The sequence below is a fragment of the Octopus sinensis genome, linkage group LG2 (assembly GCF_006345805.1).
Source record: "Octopus sinensis linkage group LG2, ASM634580v1, whole genome shotgun sequence".
NCBI classification, from domain to species: domain Eukaryota; kingdom Metazoa; phylum Mollusca; class Cephalopoda; order Octopoda; family Octopodidae; genus Octopus; species Octopus sinensis.
The window spans coordinates 133664247-133691746 of NC_042998.1; positions in this window are offsets into that span (position 1 = coordinate 133664247).

Genomic DNA, 27500 nt, shown 5'->3' on the forward strand with positions numbered 1-27500 from the left:
AATTTAGAGTTATATATGCATATACTCTATGCCGGTGTGTAGAATTCCATGCGAGTGCTTTTTGTGTCCGTGTGTGGACAGATGTACATACTAATATGTATGTGTGTAAGTGTGTGTGTATGTGTATGAATGTGTCTGTGTGTGTCTGTGTAATATATGTGATAATGAGAAGGGTTGCGTTTATCTGCCCGTTTGTTTGACTTCAAACGAACCATATTTGATCTTTGTGTTTTTTCAGTGTCAGCTGGTAGTGTCGCAGAAAATACACGTAGTAGCAGCATTTCATGTGATGTGCATAATGAGGGGCAGGAAGGAGGCAAAAGAATCAGTGGAGCAGTGAGGAAGATCCTACCAGATAGAGATATAGGAAAAAATAGGAAGAGAAAGAGAGAAAGACAGAGAGAGGGGAGAGAAAGTGAGAAAGAGAGACAGAGGAAAATAGAGAAGGGGATAGAAAAGGGAAAATACATAGAAAGAGGGGGAAGAGAGAAACTACAAAGAATGAAAGTGGAGAAATAGAGAGAAAATGAGAGAGAGAGGAAGAGAAAGCGAGGGACAAGGAGAGAGCGAGGGATAGGGAGAGAGCGGGGAAGAGGGAGAGAGCGAGGGAAAGTGAGAGAGAGAGGAACGACTAAATTCATACATAAAAGAAAGCCGAGTGGAAGTGAGTAATGGGTAGAGAGACAAAAATGAAGCGAGAGAGAGAGGAAGGAAAGGAGGGAGAAAAAAATGAAAGGGTGATGATGACTTAGAGAAATAGAGAGAATGAAACAAAGAGAGAGAGAAACAGAGAAAGGGGTGGTATTAGGAATGAGAAAGAGATTAAGTGAATTGTTTCTTACATATGCAGAAACCCTGAAATATGGAGGATGTTGGTAAATAACAAGTGCCATAAAACAGTACTTGACCGGGGTTGATTTGTTCGACTAAAAGGCAGTACTCCAGCATGGTCGCAGTCAAAGGACTGAAACAAGTAAAAGAATAGAATATAAGAACATATATCCATAGGCGCAGGCCTAGCAGTGCGGTAAGAATTTTGCTTCCCGACCACATGGTTCCGGGTTCAGTCCCACTGTGTGGCACCTTGATCAAGTGTCTTCTACTGTTTCTTCGGGCCGACCAAAGCTTTGTAAGTGAGTAGACGGAGATCTGACGCTGAACACGGTTTACTTTCAAACTTTCAACATTTTTGTTAAAATTTCCTATTTTAGAAGTTATTTCCTGTTAAAGTTGTATTTTTGGTAATTTTAACCAATCAGCGACGTGTACATTGCTAGAAATAAGAGCTAAAATTCTCCAGTACTATAGTTAATGCACATTAATGAATATATGTACACTAATAGAGATCATAATTGTCCGAAAATACCGACCGAGAATTCTTAAAACTGACGCGTCAGTTTTGGCAATTCCCGTTGCCATCATCAGTTAAGCCAGTTTAACGTTTGGCTATTTACTTTGATATTTTGATAGTTTTCGGCAGTATTGGCTGAGTCCATGTCTAACTGAATAGCACCACCTGGCAAAGTCATTCAAATCAGAAATCGGACAATCATAGCCCACTCGAGTAGGGAGTTATTGTTTACGGAGATATATCCAGGTGTAGGAGGTTTATACGGGATTTTTTGAAGGAATTTTTCCAAAGACTTCTTTAACTTTATGGGGTCTGTCTCTGCTTTAATGTGTTTTGCTGTAACGTTAAAGAGAGCGGGGCAAATTGACGTGAAACAATTGTGCAGTATTGCTGTTATGTGATGCGAGTATGATTTATGTTGTGGGTGGATAGCACGGGGCCCAAGTCTTGGGTGTATCTTAAAGGTGGTGCCAACGTCGTTTGGCCAAAGCTGATAGAATATTTTCCACATCATGCAGATGATGTAGCACTCTTGGCGGCATTGGAGAGAATAAAGCTTGAACTTTTCTAGCCGACCCCAATAGTCAAGGCCTGTCAAGCCATCTATCTTTTATGCAATTGACTTTGAGGTGCTTCAATTTCCATGATATTTTGTTTCGTGTGGGGAGACTACAAGGTCAACAGTATCCAAGGTGGGGTCTGGCAAAAGTGGAGAAGAGAAGGATAATGGTGTAGATATCTGACTAGAGAGTTCTGAGAATCCAGGAACACATTCTGCAGGCCAAACCAACAGTGCTGTTTATATGAGCGGCCCAGCTTATGTTATTGTCCACAATTACTCCCAAGTCTCCAATGTTGTTGGATGCCACGAGAATTTCACCTGAAGGAAGGGAGTATAGGAATTCCAGAGTATCCTCTTTTCCGAAGTGGATTAACTCAAATTTGTCCTTGTTCAGCAGCATATTATTCTTTTCTGCCCATTGGATGACAGCCAGTAGATCAGACTGAAGGCATGCCCGGTCACCCACTTCATTGATGACGGTGGTGGTGGTGGTGATGATGGTTGTGGCAGCGGCGACGGCGGTGGCGGCGGTGGCGGTGGTGGTGGTGGTGGTGGTGGTGGTGGTGGTGGTGGTGGTGGTGGTGGTGGTGGTGGTGGTGGTACTGCTGTTGTTGCAATTAGTAGTAAAATGTCATATTGAGTGACGGATGAAGATTACCACACAAAAACTTGAGCAGTCCATCCTACGGGCTTCTGTCTAGTTTCCGTTTCCCAAACTTCACTCCTGAAATTTGCGTCGACTCGAGCATATGATGAAAGGCACTTGTATAATTTGCTGGGCACTTAACTGGAACTCAGGATTGTGTATTTAAGAAGGTAACTTCTTAAACACAGACATATGACTGCCTCCTAAGAAATGGTTGATACTATCTCACAAAGCGTTCGATCTATAAGAAATAGTAGCTCAGTTTCCTTAAAAAAATAGGGGCCGTTGTTTGGTATGAAGCGATCTTTGATATACTCTGTCTGTAAAACAGCAGAAAATGGCCCATCTAATTACGGTTGAAATAGCCTTTGATCAGAGTTAACTTCGGACTAAACAACAAAAACAATATTGTGTTTGAGATTATTCTCCTCCTCGCCTGGTTATGTTGAACTAGTTCTATTTTCAATCCGTTCATTTTCACTACAAACTGAATGCATCTTTTCTTACAATTGTCAATCCCTCATATTTAAGATCTCCGTTTACTAGAATTTAGTGTCATTTACATTTTCACTCCACTGTAGTTAAGATACCAGGTGATAGGCCCAATTGTTATGTAGCTGATACTGCAACAGCGAACCTCTGTATAGTCAACAGTGAAATTACTAGAAATCTATTCAAATTCATTGGATTCAATATTGTACACTTATTTCTAAAACATTTACGACAGGGGGCTATTGTTATTTCTGTAGATATAGCTTATGGATGTTTTTCACCGGAACCGAGCGGATCACTAGCAAAAGACAATTTGTGTGAGCAAAACCAATTTCACAGAGTTTTGAATATATGAGTTAGTTTGCATAGCATACAGGAGTATTTTTGGATATATTTGCAATAATGTATCGGGAGTAAATGTCTCGTTCAGTATTCCATCAGTATACCTCATTTATAAAGGTATGGCTGCATTTTGGTTTTAGTATGCCTGTGGTATGACAGTGAGAACAATCTTTCATCGGAGTAACGTTGTGAATAATTTTAGCAGCAAAATTCATATCTCACGGAAAGGTTTTTCAATTTCTTAACCGATGGGTTAATGGGGATTCTGGTGATGTTTACAAGTTTAATAAATTGGAAGCCTGCAATCAAACCTCGCGTATGAACAGCTTAGAATAAATCGATTTTTTTGTCTATTTAGGGTACAGGCATGTTCATGTCAATGCAACGGATAGCGTTGCCCAGTGTGGAATGAAGAGTGTCTCGCTAACGGGGATGAATGGCCACATTGGGCATCATGAGTAGTTAGAGGGATCCCTAGTGGCCACAAACGAAATCGTGTTAGCGACTATTATGTGCACAATTATGGCTGAATGGCTAAATGGCTGGCTGGCTGCATGGATGGAGGGATGGATGGTGTATAAGTTGCATGAGTATGGACAGGATGAGAATGGATGTTTATATATATACACACACATACACACACACACACACATACACACATACACCCACACAGATTTATTATTGCTTATATATATTCTCTTTTACTCTTTTATTTGTTTCAGTCATTTGTCTGCAGCGATGCTGGAGCACTGCATTTAGTCGAACAAATCGACCCCCAAGACTTATTCTTTGTAGTCCTAGTACTTATTCTGCCGGTCTCTAGAACTGATAGTTAGAGGGACATAAGCCCACCAACATCGGTCGTCAAGCTATGGTGGGGGTGCAAACATAGGTACACAAATACAATCATGGGCTTCCTTCAGTTTCTGTCTACCAAATCTACTGACAATGCTTTGTTCAGCCCGAAGCTATAGTAGAAGACATTTGCCTAAGGTACCACCTAGTGGGACTGAACCCAGAACCATGTCGTTGAGAAGCAAGCTTCTTACCACACAGCCACTCCTGTCTAATTGCTGGATGGATGTGCGTGTATGTATGATAATTAATAAATATATAGGTAAAAGTGCACATGGACAAATATACGTACGTTCATACAAAGCGTGTGTCAATGTATGTATATATGTATGTATGTATGTATGCATGTATGCATTTATGCATGTATGTATACATATATGTATGTATATATGTATGTATGTATGTATGTATGTATGTATGTATGTATGTATGCATTTATGTATGTATGTATGTATGTATGTATGTATATATGTATGTATGTATGTATGTATGTATGTATGTATGCATGTATGCATGTATGCATGTATGTATACATATATGTATGTATGTGCGTATGTATGTATGCATTTATGTATGTTATGTATGTGTATGTATGTATGTATGTATGTATGTATGCATGTATGCATTTATGCATGTATGTATACATATATGTATGTATGTCCGTATGTATGTATGCATTTATGTATGTATGTATGCATTTATGTATGTATGAATGTATGTATAAATGGTCTGGTGGTTTAATGGATTTATACACATACCTTAAGGGGAGGTATTTGTGAGACTAATGTTATAAGTAGGTCTATACGTCCTATAAATGTCTTACTGTACGTTTTGTCTGTCTCACTATCTGTCTGCCTTTCTCTCAGAGGCGTGAGAGATAGAGAAAGAGAGAGTGAGAGAAAGAGAGAGTGAGAGAAAAAGAGAGTGAGAGAGAGAGGGTCGTAATGATGGGAGGGAAGTACATTGTGAAAAATGGAAGTAGAAGCGAGATCGAGGGCGTAGTAGCAAGAGTCACAGATAAACCGACAATAATAAACAGAGAAATAGAAAGAGAGAAAGGGAGAGGAAAGAAGAAGTGAGGCGTAGAAGGGTTTTTTTTTTTCTTTAGTAGCAGGTTAACCAGTACAATTGCTGTATCCTCCCTCAATCGTGGTCAGTGACCCGTGATTAGAAATGTAGGGTGTCAGATGTGGAATTGAAAGGAGATAAAGGAAGATCAGGAAATGGAGGAGGAGGCAAGGAAGCAAGTTAAGCGAAGTAAACACATACACACATATATATACAACACCAAGAAAAACTATGATGGAGGGGTGAGACAGACTAGTTCTTGGAGGTAATAAGGTCGGTCGTATGGAGGTCGAGATGAAAGAAAAGAAAGAAAGGAAAAAATAGGTCGGAATCTCGAGAAGATGAACAATTATGTTAATTATATTATAATAATAGCAGCGGGAGAAAAACTTACCGTTGCAGCGATAATCTTTCGGTGAACCGAATCCGCGCCCCAGTTTCGATTCCTTGACGGAACCGTCTCAGTTTGGTGGATAACGCTCGTTGGCTTACTGGGAATTTGGTGCAAACAGTTGTTCCAGATGCTTTACTTTATCTAAATTCGTACCCTTGCTGTTTCGAGTTCAAATCTTTCCGGGGGTCAACTATGCCTTTCATAAACCCGCATGTGGTTGGTAAACTAAGAACGAGTAAGTTACCACACCACGCTGTATTCATTCACTAAAATCTCATATATCATCTCTAGTCATTATAAGAGCTGACAGTTATGGTTAGACTATGCTTCACCGAAAAGGTCTAGTAAGACAAACGTACATATCTTATTAGATCAGACTCCGCTCCCCCTCTACCTTCTATTTTCTCATGTATTTAAATTCCATAGTTGTCTCCCCTGTTTTTCTCGACCAGAATTAATCATTTAGATTTGTAAGTTTGGGGGATTTTCTCCTCACTTCACTTCAAATTTCCTGGCTCAGATCAAAAATGTACATTAAGTTTTTTTTTTACTAAGAACTAGTGATGCACAAGAGTCAATAAAATCTATTATATATCCTTGTAGTTTACCAGGAACTCACCATTATTCTATAGAACACGGATATAGCACTGGCGATACCTGAACTCAAAATCCAGTTTGACATCTAGTCCGTAGTCCAGCCGTTCCTGCTATTTTCCCACAGGAAAAAACGAAAATACAGTTATCACTTCACAAGCATGTTCAGCATTTCACTACATTACATTACATATAAAAGAAGTGCTAACGAGAGATTTTGAGTTATCGCTAGACTTTTTGTTTTTAGAAATATCAGTCAAATCTCCCCCAAATCACATCCAACTGATTAAAACAAAAACAAAAAATGATATATGAGGACAAATTGAACATTGTAATTCTACATATTCCGAGAAGACAGAATTATTACGTCAAGAATGCTTTTCATATTTTAGGTGTGTGCGACCAGCTTTGATCTGGGAGTTCGTGTCCTACCATCGATATTTTAAAACACTTAGCTGTGGAATATCTTAGTTCATCTGGTAGTAAATGAGTACTGTCATCTACTCATCTGGATGTATCAAATGACAAATTAAGACGTTAAAAGATAAGCTATCAAGTTATAGATCGGTAATTGGAAATAATGAAGGTCGGTGAATGAAGTTCGAGATGATAGTTTTCAAAGAATAATAAACAACAGATTGATATCTAAGAAAAATTAACAGGTGTGCCTGTATGGTGAGAAGCTTGTTCTGGGTTCAGTCCCACTGCAAGGTACCTTGGACAAGTGTTTCTACTTTAGCCTCGGGCCGACTAAAGCCTTGCGAGTGGATTTGGTAGACGGAATCTGAAAGAAACCCGAATATATAGCGCTTAACAACTGATGTTGGTGTGTTTACGTCCCCGTAACATAGCGGTTCGGCAAAAAGGAAACGATAGAATAAGTACTAGCCTTACAAAGAATAAGTCATGGGTCGATTTCTTCGACTAAAGGGGGTGCTCCAACATGGCCGCAGTCAAATAACTGAAACGTGTAAAAGAGTTAAAAAGTACAAGAGTCATATTAATTGTATGGTGACTGTACTGGTACAGGCGAGTTGCTACTACAATTGATATCTTTAGATGAATCTACGAATTGGTTTCGTTAATTTGTTGGAATTATTTCACTTTAGTGGATAATGCGCATACTTATCACTTTTGCCAAAATCGATTGCGTTTTGCTATCCTTGTTACAAAAGAAAAAAACAAATTTTTATCGTTTACTTGCTTCAGTCATTGGACTGCAACTATGCTGAAGCACCGCCTTGAAGGGTTTTAGTCGAACAGATTGACCACACGACTAATGTTTTTAGTCTGGTACTTACTCTGTCGTGGTTTTTATTCTTTTGGACGTTCCTGTCTCCTTGTTTCAGAAGAAGAACTTTGCTCGAAAGGTAAAGCAACCACTCTTTCTTTCCTTCTCTAAGTTTCTTATTAATACTTTGCATGTAACACGTCCTCGCGTTGTTGTTCTTTTTTTTCTTGCCCTTTTGCTCCGTTTCTTTTTATTAAATATATATATAATGAGTTAAAAAATATATAATGAGTGCACCGCCAACTTCTCATCAGTTATCGGCCAGAGGGTCAACCGCAATTTCGCGCCTAACCGATATATATATATGTGAGAGTGTGTGTGTGTGTGTGTGTATGTCTGTGACCGCGTGTGTACCGTTGGCGATTTTTTCCCTCTGTCTTCCCTTCTCTGGATCTTTCCTTCTCCTATGTTTCCGACGAAGAGCTCCGCTCGAAACGTTAAACCCTCCTTCTTTCCTTCTTTTCTGAGCGCATAATAATACTATATTTGTTCCACGTCCTCGCGTTGTTGTGTTTTTTTGTGCTTTCTTGTTTGTATTAACTGTATGTATGTATGTATGTATGTATGTATGTATGTATGTACAATGCCCTTCCACATAGCTTCTGTCTATTAAATTCCTTCACAAGACATTCGCTGGCCCAGTGCTACAGAAGAAGACACTTGCAGAAGGTGTCACACATTAAACTGACCCAAAACCACGTTGTTGCATAGAGCACTTCTTAATTACACGCTATGATTAATACATATGTAACAAAAAGCAAAAAACAAGTCACAAAGATAAGTATAAAAAGGAGGTATTGTCTGCAAGTTAAACAGTTGACATTTTTAACATATATTCATTCGCAATAATAATTGCTATAGATTGGAAATTTAATTGTTTATTACAGCATCCTCATAAATATATGTCTAACCATTGGATACATGTATGATAATTGTTATATAATAACTCGGGCATACCATCATCCTAATATATTAAATATATAGAAAATGTTTCTTTGTTTTACATTCTTCCAGTACACGTTATTGTTTCTGTCGGTTTATTAACAGCTAGGCGTAGGAGTGGCTGTGTGGTAAGTACCCTGCTTACAAAACCACATGGTTCCGGGTTCAGTCCCACTGCGTGGCACCTTGAGCAACTGTCTTCTACTATAGTCTCGGGCCAACTAAAGTGAGTGGATTTGGTAGACGGAAACTGAAAGAAGCCTGTCGTATATATGTATAATATATATGTATGTGTGTGTATATGTTTGTGTGTCTGTGTTTGTACCCGCCAACATCGCTTGACAACCGATGCTGGTGTGTTTACGTCCCCGTAAAAGAGACCGGTAGAATAAGTACTAGGCTTACAAAGAATAAGTACTGGGTTCGATTTGCTCGACTAAAGGCGGTGCTCCAGCATGGCCACAGTCAAATGACTGAAACAAGTAAAAGAGTAAAAGAGTCAATCATTCATAGGACTTCCGGAAGTAAGCAAATAGCTCACTAAGAAATTAACTGTCTGCATTCATTATACACTCACTGTTTACACGCACTCACGCTTACACACACATATATACAAGCACATATATTCACATGTATATATAAAGCTCCATCGCAGATATTGGCTACCAAACGTCATCAAAGAGTGGGAATATTCCTGTCACAGGATGTACGTCTGGAATTCCAGAGTAACCGTAGAGCTTATGCAAAGAGCTATGGTCACCAGACACACACACACACGTATGTATGTATGTATGTATGTATGTATGTACGTATGCAAGCATGCATATACACGCACGTGCTTTTCGTGCGTCGGCAGATTTTAACGCACGAAACATCAGCGGTTTATGAATAAACTATATTACATTCTCATGTTTTGAGTTCTAGTTCCCTGTTTGCATCTCCAGCGAGATCTTTCGGCTGTGTAGTGTGTGTGTGTGTATCTCTTTTACTCTTTTACTCTTTCATTTGACTGCGGCATGCTGGAGCACCGCCTTTAGTCGACCAAATCGACCCTATGACTTATTCTTTGTAAGCCTAGTACTTATTCTATCGGTCTCTTTTGCCGAACCGCTAAGTTACGGCGACGTAAACACACCAACATCGGTTGTCAAGCGGTGCTAGGGGGACAAACATAGACACGTAAGCACACACACACACACATATATACGACGGGCTTCTTTCAGTTTCCGTCTACCAAATCCACTCACAATTGGCTATAGTAGAAGACACTTGCTCAAGGTGCCACGCAGTGGGACTGAACCCAGAAACTTGTGATTAGTAAGCAAGCTACTTACCACACAGCCACTCCTGCGCCTATACTTACCACACAGCCATATATATATATATATATTATATATATATATATATATATATATATATATATATATATATATATATATATATATATATATATATTATATATATATATATTATATATATATATAGACATATATACACGCACACACACATTGCGAGTGTGGTGATGGTAGACAACGACGGTCTGTCGCGTACAGGCTTTATGTAGAAATAACTTCGGAAAGGTGGGCGGGTAATAAGAACTAGACCAAGCAAAGCACACGCCAAAACGTTTTTACTAATGCTGAGTTTATAAAGAACTAGCAGTATCGCCCGGCGTTGCTCAGGTTTGTAAGGGAAATAACTATAAAGCATTTTTAGAGAGTTATACCCAAAAAATAGCAAAAAAATGGAAAAAAATGATGGTAAATTTTTTTTTTAGTTAAAAAAAGGTGGAGTTGCGTCCCCTAGACAGTTTGCGGTTTGTGTTTCTGATTCTCGACCCCATGTCGAATTTATCGATTTTTTTCAGAACTGGGGGAACTTTTCAAAATTTTCGCTGCGTTAGTTTTGAATTATGACATTGGGCTATGTGTGTGTCAAGTTTCATCAGAATCGGTTGAAAGCCGTGGTCAGGGTGAGGGTACAAACAAACAGACACACAGAAACACGCACAGACAAACTGCCGTTTATATAGAGAGAGATTAAATGTTTAGACGACAATATGCAATCATAGTATTTACTGTCAGAGATTTCCAATTCTAACCTTGCTTGGCCTCCTTGTCTTGTCTTTACATCAAAATCAGAATTATACTTCCTGACTTCAATGAAGAATGTTACCATATTTGGTTAGCAAACACACACACTTACACACATACACACACACACACACACACACGTACACACACACATCCACACACACACACTCACATACACACACACATGTATACATACTCACTCATATACACATACGCACACTCATAAATAAACACATCCAAACACACATATACACAGACACACGCTCACAGCTGCTCACTTAAGATAACAATCACAGCAAAAATAAAAAGAAAATAAATAAATAAACGTCTGATTTGTTTTATCTGACCTTTAAACTTATTCTTTGCGAATAAGATTATGAGATATTTTCTTATTTCTGTTTGATATTTCAATGTAAGCACAAGTAGTCATGCAAACAGAGCAGATTGTAAAATACTGAGTTTATACAACACACACACACACACACCTATGTAGATAGATAGATAGATAGATAGATAGATAGATAGATAGATAGATAGATAGATAGATAGATAGATAGATAGATAGATAGATATAAAGCCCTGTCGTTGTTGTTTAGGCTCCAGTCAGCCATGTCCGAGCAGACCTCTGACCAAAATGCTATCCAACCGTAACCATCTATGCTTTGGCTTTATTTAGAAGTACTTTATCGAGTTTCTTTTCTAAGAGGATAGGTTTTAATTTCAGGGAGATTTGGCTGCTAGTTTTAGCAGATGTAGTGATAATATTGATGAATGGCCTACATGCTTTTAAAGTTCAGACATAATTTAGGCCACCTATTCCAGGTGGTAGTGACGGTGGAGGTAGAGCGGTGACAAAATTTTATGAAATTTAATATTGTAGATCTGCTGCATTTGACAAATTATTTTGCTACCAAGACAAAACAAATCGATATTTTACTTAGAACCATCGCAGTACTTAGAGTGCTGTGTAGTCTTCTTCTTCTTCTTCTCCTTATTTCTTCTTCTTCTTCTTCTTCTTCTCCTCTCTTCTTTCTCTTCTTCTTCTTCTTCTTTTTTCCTTCTTCTTCTTTCTTCTTCTTCTTCTCTTCTCCTCCTCCTTCTTCTTTCTTCTTCTTCTTCTTCTTCTTCTACTTCTTCTTCTTCTTCTTCTTTCTTCTTCTTCTTCTTCTTCTTTCTTCTTCTTCTTCTTCTTCTCTTCTCCTTCTTCTTCTTCTTGGGAATGTATAGAATGCAGGAAATGTGCGATCATGTCCTGCCACAATTCCTTGTTCTATGTTTTCTGTAACGGTTCCAATTCCTGATGTTTAATTCCTCTTTCTGCTAATCCGTTCGTCAAGGCCCTCTTTCCTCGTCACATGACAAAGAAATCTCAGTTGCTTGACCTCGTAGCAGTTTCCCATGTACCGCAGTCCGGCTCATCACTGCTTCATTAGACATTTTGTCCATGCAATCCTCAATATTCTCTTTAAGAGCAGCATTTCACAGCTCTCCAAGCACCTTCTCATTTCTGATGATATTGATCAAGTCTCACTTCCATATATTAATACAGGGTAAACTTTCTTTTACTTGCTTCAGTCATTTGACTGTAGCCATGCTGGAGCATTGCCTTTTAGTCGAGCAAATCGACCCCAGGCCTTATTCTTTATAAGCCTGGTACTTAGTCTATCGGTCTCTTTTTTGCCGAACCACTAAGTCGCAGGGACGTAAACACACCAGGATCGGTTGTCAAGCGATGTTGTGTGACAAGCACAGACACACAAACATATACACAGATATATATATATATATATATATATATACATTTTTATTGACGGTCTTCTTTCAGTTTCCTTCTACCAAATCTACTCACAAGGCTTTGGTCAACCCGAGGCTATAGTAGAAGGCACTTGCCAAAGGTGCCACGCAGTGGGACTGAACCCGGAACCATGTGGTTCATATGCAAGCTACTTAATTCACAATCACTCCTACGCCTATAGATAGAACTGTTCTATAGATAGAACAGCTACTTACCACACAGTCACTCCTACGCCTATAGACAGAACAGTTCAATATACAAATATTGGTCTTGATGCTCAGACTATTATTTCTCAAGTTGTTATACAATTTTGAGAATAAAGGTTTCGCTAGCATTATTTGTCATTTAATTTCCTTCACACACCTTGCTTTCTTTTATGAACAAAGTTCCAAGGTAGTTGAAGGATGATATCTGCTTAATTATTTGATTGCTCACTTTCAGTATGCCCTTTAAGCTTCCCGTTTTTGTCACCATTATATAGTATGTCCTCTTGCAATTTATGAACAGAACCTTCTCACTTATTCTGGCCACTTCGTAAAAGTAATACCTTATTAGTCCTTCGTACATATATACAAGTCTTATCCCGTTTCCTTACTTTGTTCTACATAGGTTGATGTGAATTTGCAGAATTCGCAAAAGGACTGTAAATAGACAGAATTGTTTAGCAGGTTAATGTTTTATAGTACTTGCATAGAAATTTGGGATGTCAACAGACAGACGTGAGTTCAACCTCCTCAGAGTTGAGTTAAATACATTTTTAACCGCATGCAGTATTGAACATTTTAAATCTCAACATTACTTTGATCGACTTTCTCTTCCATCTTTCGAGGTTTAAGTACAGTTATAAACACTCTTTTCCTAGAATGTATGCTTTCGTAATTCTAACCACATTTGATATGTGTATGCACGACTGTTTTCATGTGGCTCTATATGAAAATTGCAGATTTTAACCCTAGTGTTTGTTCCACTCAACCACAACAAGCACATAAAGAATCAAGAGTGTATCTGGTACTTTATTTTTTCCACCCTGGAAGTATGAAAGTTAAAGTTAACCCCAGTTAATATTGAACACATAACGTCAAGAACTGGAAGAAAGCGGTAGTTTGGCAGAATCGTAGAGCGTCGGAAAAATAGTTCGTTCCCTTTCTCCGTCCTCGTTTCGTGCTAAATCCAAAACCTAATGAGAACAACATAGCCTTTTAACCTTACGAGTATGTAAAATAAAGTATTACTTAAGTAATGAGGTCAATGATATCGACTAATTACACCCTAAAAATTGCTGGTCATGTACCTGAATTAGAAATAATTGTAATTAATTGATTGTTTCTGAGGCTCTTCTATTCAACAGATGATGCTTTCCTTTGGTGGTTGGTTTGCAACAACAGAACTTTGATCTTTTTGTTTCGATTCCTCAGCGGAATTGGAATGGAAGCACTCCGTCGGTAACGACGATGAGGGTTCCGGTTGATCCGATCAACGGAACAGCCTGCTCGTGAAATTAACGTGTAAGTGGCTGAGCACTCCACAGACACGTGTACCCTTAACGTAGTTCTCGGGGATATTCAGCGTGACACAGAGAGTGACAAGGTCGGCCCTTTGAAATACAGGTACATCAGAAATAGGAAGTAAGAATGAGAGAAAGTTGTGGTGAAAGAGTACAGCAGGGATCACCACCATCCCCTGCCGGAGCCTCGTGGAGCTTTAGGTGTTTTCACTCAATAAACACTCACAACGCCCGGTCTGGGAATCGAAACCGCGATCCTATGACCGCGAGTCCGCTGCCCTAACCACTGGGCCATTGCGCCTCTACTCAGCGGAATTATTTCGTATACGTATTAGCTTATTAATTAGATTGTTAAATATAATGTCTTGCGACATTTTTTCTGACTCTCTTCGATCTAAGTTCAAATCCTGCCGAAGTGAACTTTGCCTTTTATCCTTATGAAGGTCGATGAAGAAGTACGAATTAGGGTGATGTATTAGGGGACCAGATTTCTTGCGATATTTATTTCGGTTCCTGGTGTTCTGGTTTCAAATACCGCAGTAGCTCACGTTGTTGGCGGCCCGGTTTAATACCCCGTTTGTTTCTTGGGAATCTTGAGAAGAATCCATTCTGTTGTAAGCATTGGAGCTAGGTCTCGAGTTTGAGGATGAATTTCACTTTCCATCCCATCAATCTTGGAAGCACTATTAAATGTCATGGGCACTCCTTTCATAACTAAGAGGGAAATTTTCTTTTGCAAAACTGTTCAATTTGTGTGCACGCTATTGCTTAATACTGAGTCAGTCGTGAGCGAACGAATTTAGTTTTAAAGGTTATAGTAGCCACCACGCCATAAATTTCTGGTCGTATATATTCATCTAAGGGAGATTTGTCGAGTAACAAGTGGTTGTTAAGAGCGCGGGCTACTAACCCCAAGATTCCGAGTTCGATTCCAGGCAGTGACCTGAATAATAATAATAATAATAATAATAATAATAATAATAATAATAATAATAATAATAATAATGAGCATTATCGCTGTGAAAACAACATCCATCCATGAATTTATTTATTTATTAATTTTTAAATACATATTTTATCTGTGAATTTGCGTGTGTAATCTGGGAATGAATACAATGAGCTTCTCTGCCCTAGGTGTATGGAAACCACTCGGCGAGAAACGGAAGAAAATTTGAAGAAAGGAAAAAACATAATAATAATAACAATAATAATAATAATAATAATAATAATAATAATTATTATTATTATTATTATATTATTATTATTATTATTATTATTATTATTATTATTACATCGAAATATACCTTAGGAAAGAGAACCCAGACTCGGAATTTCGCCCAAGACACCTGATGAAGGCTGGAAGGCATATCAGCCGAAACGTTGTCTTAACAACAAACAAGATGAGGACAAATATCCGTCAAATGTAAATAATGTTTGTTTTTTATGTTACAATAAAAACAATCTTACATTAAATCGAAATATTACTCAAGGTATATGAAAGAGTGCAGGCAGAATTGTGTGTGTGTGTGTCTGTGTATGTGTGTGTGTGTGTAATTATTTGTAGGATCCAATATGATCGATGTATTTTGATAACAAGGACACAAATGTAGAGCCGATGACAGCAAATCCGTCTATCAACAGTGTGTACAGGCACTCACGTGTTTGCTACGGCATATACGGATTGGTTCTTCCAGTTACGTATACGTGTGCTCGACGTATACTAAAACCACATACTCCGGTATGCAGTCCACTGTCCACTTTAAGCTCAAGATTTAACACAGGGAAGTTTCCACTTGGCATCGAGACGAGCTTCAATATCCATTGTCTTTGTGTGAACAAAATTCTTGCTAAATTTAATCTCAAGAAAACGCTTTTTTTTACATGATGTAATTGATTGGTTCACCAATAAAAACACGTCTGAAACAGCTGTAGTGAGCCTCATCCCATTTGTGATAATACACACACACACACACACACACACTACATACATACATACATACATACATACATACATACATACATACATATACATATATATATATTTAATTTCACGCATGCGCATTGTTTTTGTTTTGTCAACTACACTGTATAATAGACTCAATTGGGCACCGTCTGTGAGAAAATAGCACCATGAAGCAATTCACTCTGCCAGAAATCTGGAAACGACATGCTGTGCTGCTTGGCATTACGAAAATTTCAGAGTTTTTGGGTGTCAATCTGAGGACAGTGCAGAGGATTCGGAAAGAGTTGGAGGAGACTGATGGTAATTACGAAGGTACGGCAGCTCTGAAAACTCACTCTGATCGTTCTGATAAGAAAAGAACTCTTGAATTTGTCGGTAAGATCCAGGTCGTGATTAACAATGATCTTTCCAAGTCAATCAGGACCATCGCAGGGACACGGGCGTGTCTGAGTTTCTTATCAAGCAGGTAGTGAATGAAGACATTCGATGTTCCTCATACAAGATGAGAAAAAGCCAATTTTTCTCCCAAGCCATCAAGGACAAGAGGGAAGGTTGCGTTACGAAGCTTTTAAACAAGCTCAAGCATCTCCTCCAACCTAATATGCTTTGGTTTTTCTCAGATGAGAGATATTTCTGCCGGGATCAGATGGTGACCACACGGAACAACCGTTGGCTTGCCGTATCCCCAAAACATGAACCGAGAGTGATAAAAATCAAACATATATATATATAGAGAGAGAGACTTGCATATATGTATAAACATGCAAATATATATATATATATATATATAATATATATATATATATAAATATATGATGTCTATATATATATATATATATATATATATATATATATATATATATTAAATTACATATAAGGATAAATTTATATAAGAGTTTATCAAGTAGCTAGTGTGAAAAACCAGTAAAGGGAAAAATTTATACAAAGCAAATAATTATTCCCTTTAAATACATTTATTATATTAAGGGCATTATTACACGTAAATGCCTCACGCTATAAGGGTCTCTTATGTTCAAAACTATTTTAAAGTATCAGAAATATTGCATTTCTAAATATCTCAAAGAGACTTATACAGTAGCAGCACGATAAAGTGATGGTTTGTTGCCAACGTAATGTGGCAGTCTCAGAAAATGAAAGAATGCTACTGCTATTTAGCCCCAAGAAACACCGTTTCTAGTTGGCTACGCGATACAAGCGTTCTGTATCCTTTAGTTCTCAAACAGGGGAGATAAGCACCTCCACTCAACAAAGCCAGTATTCAGAGACTATTTTGAAGGTAGTTGCCCTTCATCAGTTTGGAGTATCCCTTTTTTTCTGCCCTTTTCCAGCAGGCAGTTACGCTGCAATAACTGGGAAGAGTCTGACTACGGATATTTTACAAATAAGAGATATACAACTGGATGAGACGAATTTTTAAAAATTCAATGAACTGACAGTGAAGGAAGAAAACAGCCTGAGGGTAACCCCGCCCAAGGAAGCAATTGAGAAAACAGAGAAAAGGACAGTGATCGATAGAACGCTATCTCTAGCTACCAAAAGGATTGAAATAGCGACAGCGGAGGCAGTGGAGGATTGTTTAAAAGAAATTAAAAGCCTCACAACGTTTTATACTAAAGACAAGAAATATGGCACAGTGGAGGTTCGCTTCGCGAGCGAACAAGAAGCAATAAAGCACTCCACTGTGCTGTTGAGGTCGTCCGAGTGGGCACTACTGCTAACCTACTGTGGCAAGCGTGCGGCCAGAGTTAAGATTGGCAGAGCGTCCCTGGATATTGAAGAGGCGTGGCTGGTGGCAGCCATTTACAAAACAGAAGAGGAGACAAAAGTTCTCAAGAAAACAAGAACAAGAGAGGCAAACTGCTGGGGATACGGCCTTGAAGTGACAGTCCAAATCAGTTTACCAGACCTTCACAAAATTGCAGAAGAGGTAGTGTTACCATACGAGACGAAGCTAAGAGTGATAGTGGAGGGAACACCTCCCATATGCTTTCAGTGTGGAGTATGGGGACACATGAAAGCTAAGTGTCCCAAGAAACACAAAGAGAAGGTGACGAAAAAGGAACGGCAAGGAGAGGAAGAGGTTCGAGGCGTAGAGGAGCAGAGGCCAGTGGAAAATATGGAAGAAAGGTAGACAGAGGCGAAAAGAAAGAAGAGAGAAGGAAACACAGACTCACCACCAAAGAGTCCCATGAAGAAAAGAAGGGGAAGTGTAAAGAGAGACAAGTTTACTAAAGGAGAGAAAAGCGAACGAGCAGAAAAGAAATGAGATACCGACAAAATCAAATGAGAAAGCCACAGAGAGAAAACAGAGATCGATACCAGCAACTAACAAAGAGGAGAAAGTAAAAGGGCAGAAAAAAGGGAAGATAGAGAAGAAATGTCAGCAGCATCGAGTGAGAGATATGGAGAGAGGGAAGAATTGGAGATACCAGCGACAACAGAAGAGTTTGGTGATGGTAAACAGATACACGTACGAACATTGACACAGTATAGAAAAAATGTGGAGATCGAAAAAAAGATCATTAAAATGAAACATGTTATTAGGGTGAAGTTGGGCCGTAAGGAGTATAACGAAGGATTCCAGGCGGTCTTGTTTGAGAAGGAGAGGGATGAGAGGCTGAAAGAGCTGTTCGGAGAGGAGATAGAGAGGTCACCGCTGCAGTTTCGATTCGATGAGTTGAGGATATAATGCAGTTTTTATTATAAAAGAAAGTAAGTAATTTTTTTTTATTTGAATTACTAGTGACTTTCCAAGAAAAGGGGAAAAAAGATACAAAGCAGAATATTAAACTGAAAGTTAAATGATATACATAAACAGTAAAATGAAACTGCCTGCTTGTGGGGGGCAGGTAAGACATTTCATCTCATTTATTATTTTATTCATAATTTCATCAGTTATATGTTTTGTGTACCCCACTGTATTATTTTGGCTGTCTTTGCATCGTCCCATCTTTATAAGAGCCTTTGTGCTTAATAAAAGAAATCTTCGCGTCATTCTGAAAATATTTAAAAATTGTGAAAAAATTTATTGAACTGTTTATTGCCCATTGCTGGACGTTATTTTGTTTAATTTGAAAATTTGTCATAGTCACAAGTTAAAATATTATAGAGTCCAGCATCGAATTCATGAAGGACGTCCCTGTGGTGGGAGAGGATTGTGCAAGTACCAACAAGGAAGGAAGGAATAAACCGAGTTTCTCAGCCTCGGTGGGCTGTAACGAAACTGAAGTAGAAGTCAAAATGGAGAAGCTATTTTTGTTTCGAAATTTGATAAAAAGAAAGTGGAATAGACACCAAGTTGTTCCCCCCACCGCCGAAACTGTGGCAGAAATCAATGCCAGGATTGTAGTGTACAAAGACAACAGTCTAAATGAAAAAAAATAATGGAAGCCAACAAAGAGGTGGTTGAAAGGTGCTGGCACCTATTTGGAATAAGACATGCTACGTTCGCCGGGGAACACGTAGCGCGACTGTCGAAGCGCAGTTCCTATCAGCTAACGTAGCAAAAGAAATATCCGCACAAACATTACTAAATGAAGAGATAATGCTGCTGTCCACAGACTTGGGCCGTAGAACGGCAAAAATTATTATGGAGGAGACAGGTGGGTGGCAGCAGCTGTGATTTATGACGTGGAGGAGAAGGTGAATATATTGCAGGCATACTTGTGCAGCCCCTCCCCAAATTGAAAATGTAATTCCTTTCTTTTTATTTCTCAAAAATGATTAAGTTAGGGTGCATAACTAGGGTTAGGATGCGTGGATTGGGGTTGAATTGGAAACAGGCTTGTTACTTGGACGACCTCAGGACACGCGATATAGTTGTAGCAGTCGCAACTGAGTCCAAGATGACAAGCGTTCTCTCCTCTTATGAATGATTATGAGAAATTTATTTTTCCTAGCCGACGAGGAGGCGGGGGCGTTGTGGTCTTATTCCGGAAGAACTTGGACTTGCAGGTAAGTACTGTCTTTCTGGACCCCGAAGGTAGCTGATCGTCCTGGATGTAGCTCACGAAAGTAAACAGTACTTCAGGCTGGTCGCTGTCTACACTCCTAACGAGCGTGGGCAGTCGGGTGTTTTTCGAAACCTGGAGCACTTTCTAGTGACGTCTAAAACGGTAGTTCTGGTAGGAGACTTTAACACTATCCTTGATACATGGGTGAGTAGTGTATCAACTGATAGGAAGGCAAATCATGGCCTCAAGGTTCTACTAGAGAGCTATAATCTAGTAGACCGGTGGTGTAATAACGACAGTTCACGCAGATCTTACACAGATAGGGTATTCGTTAGAGATAGAGATAAGGATACTTTTAGTTGTCCACAATTTGGTATTTTACCTTACACGGATCACAAATTTGCCAAAGATTTTAGCCAAAGTGTTATCTAAAAGGTTGACGCGTGTCGGGGAAAACTTGTAGGGAAGGCACAGACATGCGCCATCCCAGGTAGGTCGATCCATGACAATCTTCACCTTATTCGCTACACCTTAGGCAGGTTGGGTAAATTAACCGGCAAAGGTGGGGCACTGGTCCATTTAGACCAATGTAAAGCGTTTGATAGGGTAGACCACCAATACCTGGCGGCGGTCCCCGAAGCGACTGGGCTGGGCTCTGACTTCCGTGGTTGGATGTCCGCCACATACAGCGGCATCAAATCTACAGTCCAGATAAGGGGCTACCTGCCGGAGCCATTTTTGATCAAGCATTCAATTCGTCAAGGGTGTCCCTTGTCTCTCCTTCTGTACGTGTTGGCTCTTCAGCCATTACTGCGGCGGTAATTGGAGAATTTGGGGAGGCGCCCCCAATGAAATCGGTTGTGGTAAATAGTTCCCTGCTTACGCGGATAACGTCCCCATCATTGTGTCCTATGAGGCTCAGCTACCTCGTATAGAGGAGGCTATCTGAGGACACGAGGCGGTGGCAGGGGCAAAAGTTAACAAGAACAAGTCCATCGGCTCGCGCCTCGGCACCTGGAGGAGCACGTCGATATATTCCAGTGTCGAGGGGCACTGGACAGATGATCCTGTTAAGTTGCTTGGAGTTTGGTTTGGACAGGACTCCCAGACGGAGAAGAATTGGAGTGATGTGACAGTCAAGGTGGAGGCCATAGTACGGACTTGGTCCGGAAGGGCTCTGTCCTTGATAGAAAGGGTGGAGGTAGTACAGGTGTTTATTGTATCTGTCATCACCTACCGCCTGACCGTTGTCCCTTGCTCTGATTCGTGGCTTAACAAGTTGGAGCGCCTCCTTTTCCGCTTCTTGTGGAAGGGAGGAAAGCCGCTTGTGAGGCGCTCCGCTTGCTGCCAGGAACCGCTAAAGGGTGGGTTAGGGATGACCTGGCTAATGATTCGCAGACATGCATTGAGGCTGAGGCATCTCTGGCGTTACCTGGAGGATGATAAGGTGTGGAATCTGCTGGCAGAGAATTCTTTCTGCGACCAGCCATCTTGAAGCGTTTTAAACCCGGTTTCTTTAAAGGGCGTAATCTGACTGAATGGCAAAAGGAGTGTCGACAGGCACTCGTGCTGATCCATAAGACGGGCAAGGTCGGCAGTGGGAATACAAACTCGGTTTAGTATAGAGGGCTGGTGGTGTATAAAAACGATGACGCCGTAGGAGGGGATCTGAGATTCGATGAGAACCAACTTTTAGGTCAGGTTATTTGGATAATAACCAAAAATCCCTGACCTGGCAGTGTTACAGTAACGCTTTACCTGTTCGAGATAAGTTATCCAGGCACGGAATGTCGGTGCCAACGACATGTCCAAGATATGGGCTGGACGATGAAACCGTCCAGCACGCTTTTATACATTGTCGGGAGTTGTCAGGCTTGATAATTTACGTCGAACACGTGTTGTCGCATCTGGGAAGAGTTCAGCTATCGGCTGAATGTATAATAAAGATTGTATTGCCAACTGGAATCTCGAAGGAAAGTGAGGTATGTTTTTTTCTGTACAGTTGCAGTGCTGAAAGAATGTGTGTGGAAAACTAGGATACAATGATTCGTGGCGGGGTCCTTCATCTCTGACCCTGGTTTACTATAATACTTCAGATATCATCTGAAGAGCAATATAGGGCTGGAGAAGATGATCCTGTCGAGAAGTGTGTTTGAGGAAAGATGGCAAGCTGTATTAAGAAAGGTGGGTGCAAGGGACCCTGCTTAATCGGCATTGGGAACAAGGAGAAATAAAAGGAAGGAGATAGCAACAGGGCATATCCCTTACTCATAAGAAAAAGGCTATTTATTTTATATCATCAATATTTTTAAATAATAGGTATCATTCGAACGCATCATAACATGTTTTGTATGTTGTCCTGTGCTTTCCCATCTATGTGATGGCCTTTATGGTTATAATAAAAAATTCAGCTGATGAAAGGCAATTACCCTGAAACTAGTGTCTGGATACTGGCTTTGTTGGGTGGAAGTGCTTATCTCCCCTGTTTGATAACTTAAGGACACAGAACGCTTGTGTCGTGTAGCCAACTAGAAACGGTGTTTCTTGGGGCTAAATAGCAGTAGCATTCTTCCCTTTTCTGGGACTAACACATTAAGTTGGCAACAACAACCACTTTACTTTAGAGCAGTTTTGACGTTAAGAATCCCTTATAGCGTGAGGCATTTACGTGTAGTAATGCCCTTTATATATATATAGGAATGGTTGTGCGGTAAGTAGCTTGCTTACGAACCACATAGTTCCGGGTTCAGTCTCATTGTGTGGCACCTTGGGCAAGTGTCTTCTACTATAACCTCGGGCTGACCAAAGCCTTGTAAGTGGATTTGGTAGACGGAAACTGAAAGAAGCTCGTCGTATATATCTATACATACATATATATATATTTATTTATTTATGTGTGTATGTGTGTGTATATGTTTGTGTGTCCGTGTCCCCCCCCCAACATCTCTTGACAACCGATGCTGGTGTGTTTACGTTCCCATAACTTAGCGGTTCGGCAAAAGAGACCGATAGAATAAGTACTAGGCTTACAAAGAATAAGTCCTGGGGTCGATTTGTTCGACTAAAATGCGGTGCTCCAGCATGGCCACAGTCAAATGACTGAAATAAGCGAAAGAGTAAAAGAGTATATGAGTACAAAATCATCGGAGTATAACGACATAGACGCAATGGAGTTGTTAACGTTCGTACAATCCGTTAAGCTCTAAATTAATACGAAATTAACAAGTATGGTGTAATCAATGAATGAATCAATTGTTTGCAGTTTTGGTTTCAGATCCACCTATGTCCCAAGTCCAAAACAGACTCTCCTAGTTAATATGATCGAATTGATCTGTTATTAATTATTGATGTTTTTATTGTTGTTAATGTTTAGACTAAAGTTAGCCTAGATAAAGTAAACCAATGATCAAAAGTTTTTCCAGCAGTAACTAATTCACTTCATTTTTTTTTTTCAGGGAATAATTTTATATTATTAATAAAATAAGGTGACAAATTCCCGTCAGATCGAATAACCATAATAAAAAATCTCAATAGCGTATATAGGATTAGCGGTAATTGTTTTTTGTCGTTATTAGACTTTCAGCATATTGAAAAAATAATTGTTCCTTGTGACAGCAGATAACTTTGTTGATGATGTAATATGTCAAAAAGGAAGTCACTTAATTCTCAAAGGCTGAATCTACTTGCTATAATGAATAGTAGTGGATTGTAAATTTGCTACTGTAGAAGGAATTTGTTGGTGTTCAATATTGGGTTCAATTGCTCTCGCTTGATAGGTTGGTTTTTCTATCAAGGAACAGTTTTATTTCTCATCCACGCACGTCACAGAGCAACGAAGACAGCAGACATTTGTCAAATTACACACTTTTGGCTATGTTTACTATCAGCATTGACTTCAAGTCAAGAACATCTATTTATAGTTCCTTAAATTAGATTTCGCACTTACTTTTATAAATTTATTGATAAGAAGACTGAACAAAAGTTTAGATGTAACATATTGACCACTAATGTATATCAAAATTATATTCATTTCTTGTTTCAAGACAAGGGCACACGTAACGGGGAAGTATATACACTGGATTAAACGAAAATGGTTACAAAGAAGTCTTGATCAGTTTATGGGCAGAAAAAAATTGAAATTGATATGAGTAGTTCATAGCGTCTTTAGATCTACAACAGGGAAAGAATGCATGTCTTTTGTCGCGGGGCGAATTAGTGGCTTATAACTGTTTATGATTAATGATTAAAAATGGTCCGTTAAGTTGTATAGCGCTACATGCACTGGCAACATGGTACACCTATCAATACACGATAAGCTATACACACACACACACACACACATATACATATATATATACATATACCGAAAATTAATTTTCGAAGGTGTCACTAATTCTATTATTATCCAATGTAACTATTTAAAAAATGATAGTAACAGAATCAATGACACAGGAGATAGAAGGCCCCAAAATAGCATTAAATAGCCGAGAGGGTTAACATTAATCAAAGGACATACTAAGTATGTCTACCTGCTTGAAATAACAGTCAAAACTCTTTGGCGATTTAATAAGAGTTTTGACTGTTATTTCAAGCAGGTAGACATACTTAGTATGTCCTTTGATTAATTTTATATATATTTATGTATAGATATATATGTATATATATATGGTACCACTCTTCCATCTTCCCCTCAGCTGGAGTCCTTTCTCCTTAACCCCCCCCCCCTTTTTCGTTACACACACGCGCACACATATACACACCTTGCCTATATATATACATCACTCTTACACACATTCAATCTACTCATTAATACCACCACTACACTGGACACACACACACACTACTACTCAACACACGCTGGCACGCTACATACGCCCCCACCCCTTCCCCTCCCTCCCTTCCTCCTTCCTTCTTTTTCTTACTACTGACCTCCCCCTTCTTCCTTCCTTCTTTTTCTTAGTACTGACCTCGTCTGCTAGCTGACCACCAGTCTCGCCCTACCTCACACACCCCTACACACAGACGCACACACTAACACACACATATATTTTTTTGTTTTTTCTATCTCGCTCACACACACACATACACACACGCACATGCACACACTCACACATACACACACATCTGTTGGGTTACCAACCTGTCTCCACTCTTTTGCCTTTAAAAAAAACCCACTTTGCCTTGTTATCGTCAACATCCGCCTTTCACACCATGTGCAACTCGTAAACACCAGTCGTCTTTTTTTTCTTTCCCTGTTGCCCGCTCTGGGATCTTTCTTTCTCTCTCTTCCTTCTTTATGTTTCCGACGAAGAGCTCCGCTCGAAACGTCATACCTCCCTGCTTCCATCTCCTGAGCGCCTATTAATAATAATACTGTAATTGTTCTGTTGTTGTTGTTTTTTTGTTTCCCTTTTGGATTAAAATTATATATATATATATATATATATATATAAATATTATATATATATATATATATATATATATATATATATAACTTAGATATGTTCGACCAAAGATTGATCCAGAGCCATGTCTAACTTAATAGCACCACCTGATAGGATTATTCGAATCCTGTTTAAGTCAAGTTTGTTCAAGTAGTGAGTTCTTGTTGGGTGAGTTGTATCCAATTATGGGTGGCTTATCTGGTATTCTTTGAAGGAATCTATTCAGACTCCGTTTAAAGTTGATGGGATCCTTTTCCTCTTTGATCTCCCTCGGGACAATGTTAAATAGGGCAGGGCCTATATATGTATATATACATATATATCTATACATAAATATATATAAAATTAATCAAAGGACATACTATATATATATATATATATATAGGAGATAAATAAAAATATATGCATACATACAAACATATATGTACGTACCTACATCTACATGTATATATACATGCATATATAAATAATTATACGGAAGTACAGGACATCACAATAAGACGTAGAAACAGAAAAAGCCAAAAAACAAAAAACAAGAAAACGGAAAACGAAAACCAAATACAGGACAGGTTACACAAGGACAAAACCCCCGTCATCAGCTGTCGCTAGAGGATCAGGCATGTTTCGAAGGCATAACAGAACACTAATCCAATAGGCCTCCTGCGAGAGAATTAAAATAAAATTTCAAGCAGCGGGGCACAATGAGTACGAACACAAACAAGAACGTAACAATAAGACTGCAAAATTAAAATACATGTACAAAACAACACACAAGGGACAACGAAAAGCCTTTTTTCTGGCATAGACAAACAATAAAACTGCAAAAATAAAAATACATGTACAAAAAGTACAATTAGTTACAAACGAGAAATAACAAGAATACTATACAGGAAATTAACCACACAAGGGACGAACGAAGAAGCCTTTTGCTGGCAAGGACGAAAGTGTAGTAGCAGCGCGCGTGAGGCAGTCTTTTCAATAGTGGTACCACGTGTAAGGAATTTTTTGTTTTATAGGCAAGGAAGAGGGAAGGAGGAGGGGGACACGCGGCGAAGAGAGAGGAGGGGGGGAGGGAGAAAGATTGAAGAGGTAAAGCAAGGGAGAGAGTACCGCATCTTCAATATAATAATATTAATATAAAAAAAGGGACCAAGAAGTGGATCGAAACGACGAATCGGAACGAACCTGATGCGGGGCGCTGTCAGACATAAGGAGATAAATAAAAATATATGCATACATACAAACATATATGTACGTACCTACATCTACATGTATATATACATGCATAATAATAATTATACGGAAGTACAGGACATCACAATAAGACGTAGAAACAGAAAAAGCCAAAAAACAAAAAAACAGAAACGGAAAACGAAAACCAAATACAGGACAGGTTACACAAGGACAAAACCCCCGTCATCAGCTGTCGCTAGAGGAGTCAGGCATGTTTCGAAGGCATAACAGAACACTAATCCAATAGGCCTTCCTGCGAGATATATATATATAAAGTGATGGGTTGTTGCCAACTTAATGTGAGAGTCCCAGGAAAGAGAAGACTGCTACTGCTATTCAGCCCCAAGAAACACCGTTTCTAGTTGGCTAAATGACACAAGCGTTCTGGGTCCTTAAGTTTTCAAACAGCGGAGATAAGCACCTCCGTCCAACAAAACCAGCAGACAGAGACTAGTTTCGGGGTAGTTGCTCTTCACCAGTCTGGAGTAGCTTGGCTTTGCTAAATCGCTGTTGAAAACTTATAGAATTTCAAATGAAATAAATTCACTGATCTACAAACTTAGAAATATTGCATTTCCAAATCTCTCAGAGTTTTATGCAGGAACAGCACGATAAAGTGATGGTTTGTTGCTAACTTAATGTGCCAACTTAATGTGGCATCCCCTTCCTGGAGTCTTTCAGACGAAGAATATTCGAATATAAATATAGAGGTATTTATATTAATAGATCCAACTTACACAGAGTACAAGTGACAGAGAAAATTAAAGGGGAGGAAGAAAGGTGTTATAAGTAAAACAGTTGTTTCTGGGGGCACGGGGATCCATCATAAGGTTGGTACATGTTGCTTATCACAATATGCGGCCGTAATGGAAGCAATCAACATCGGATAAATCGAACATCCGTCATCAGGGTAGAAAAGATATTACATTTCAAATCATAATGCAAAGAAATTCAGTC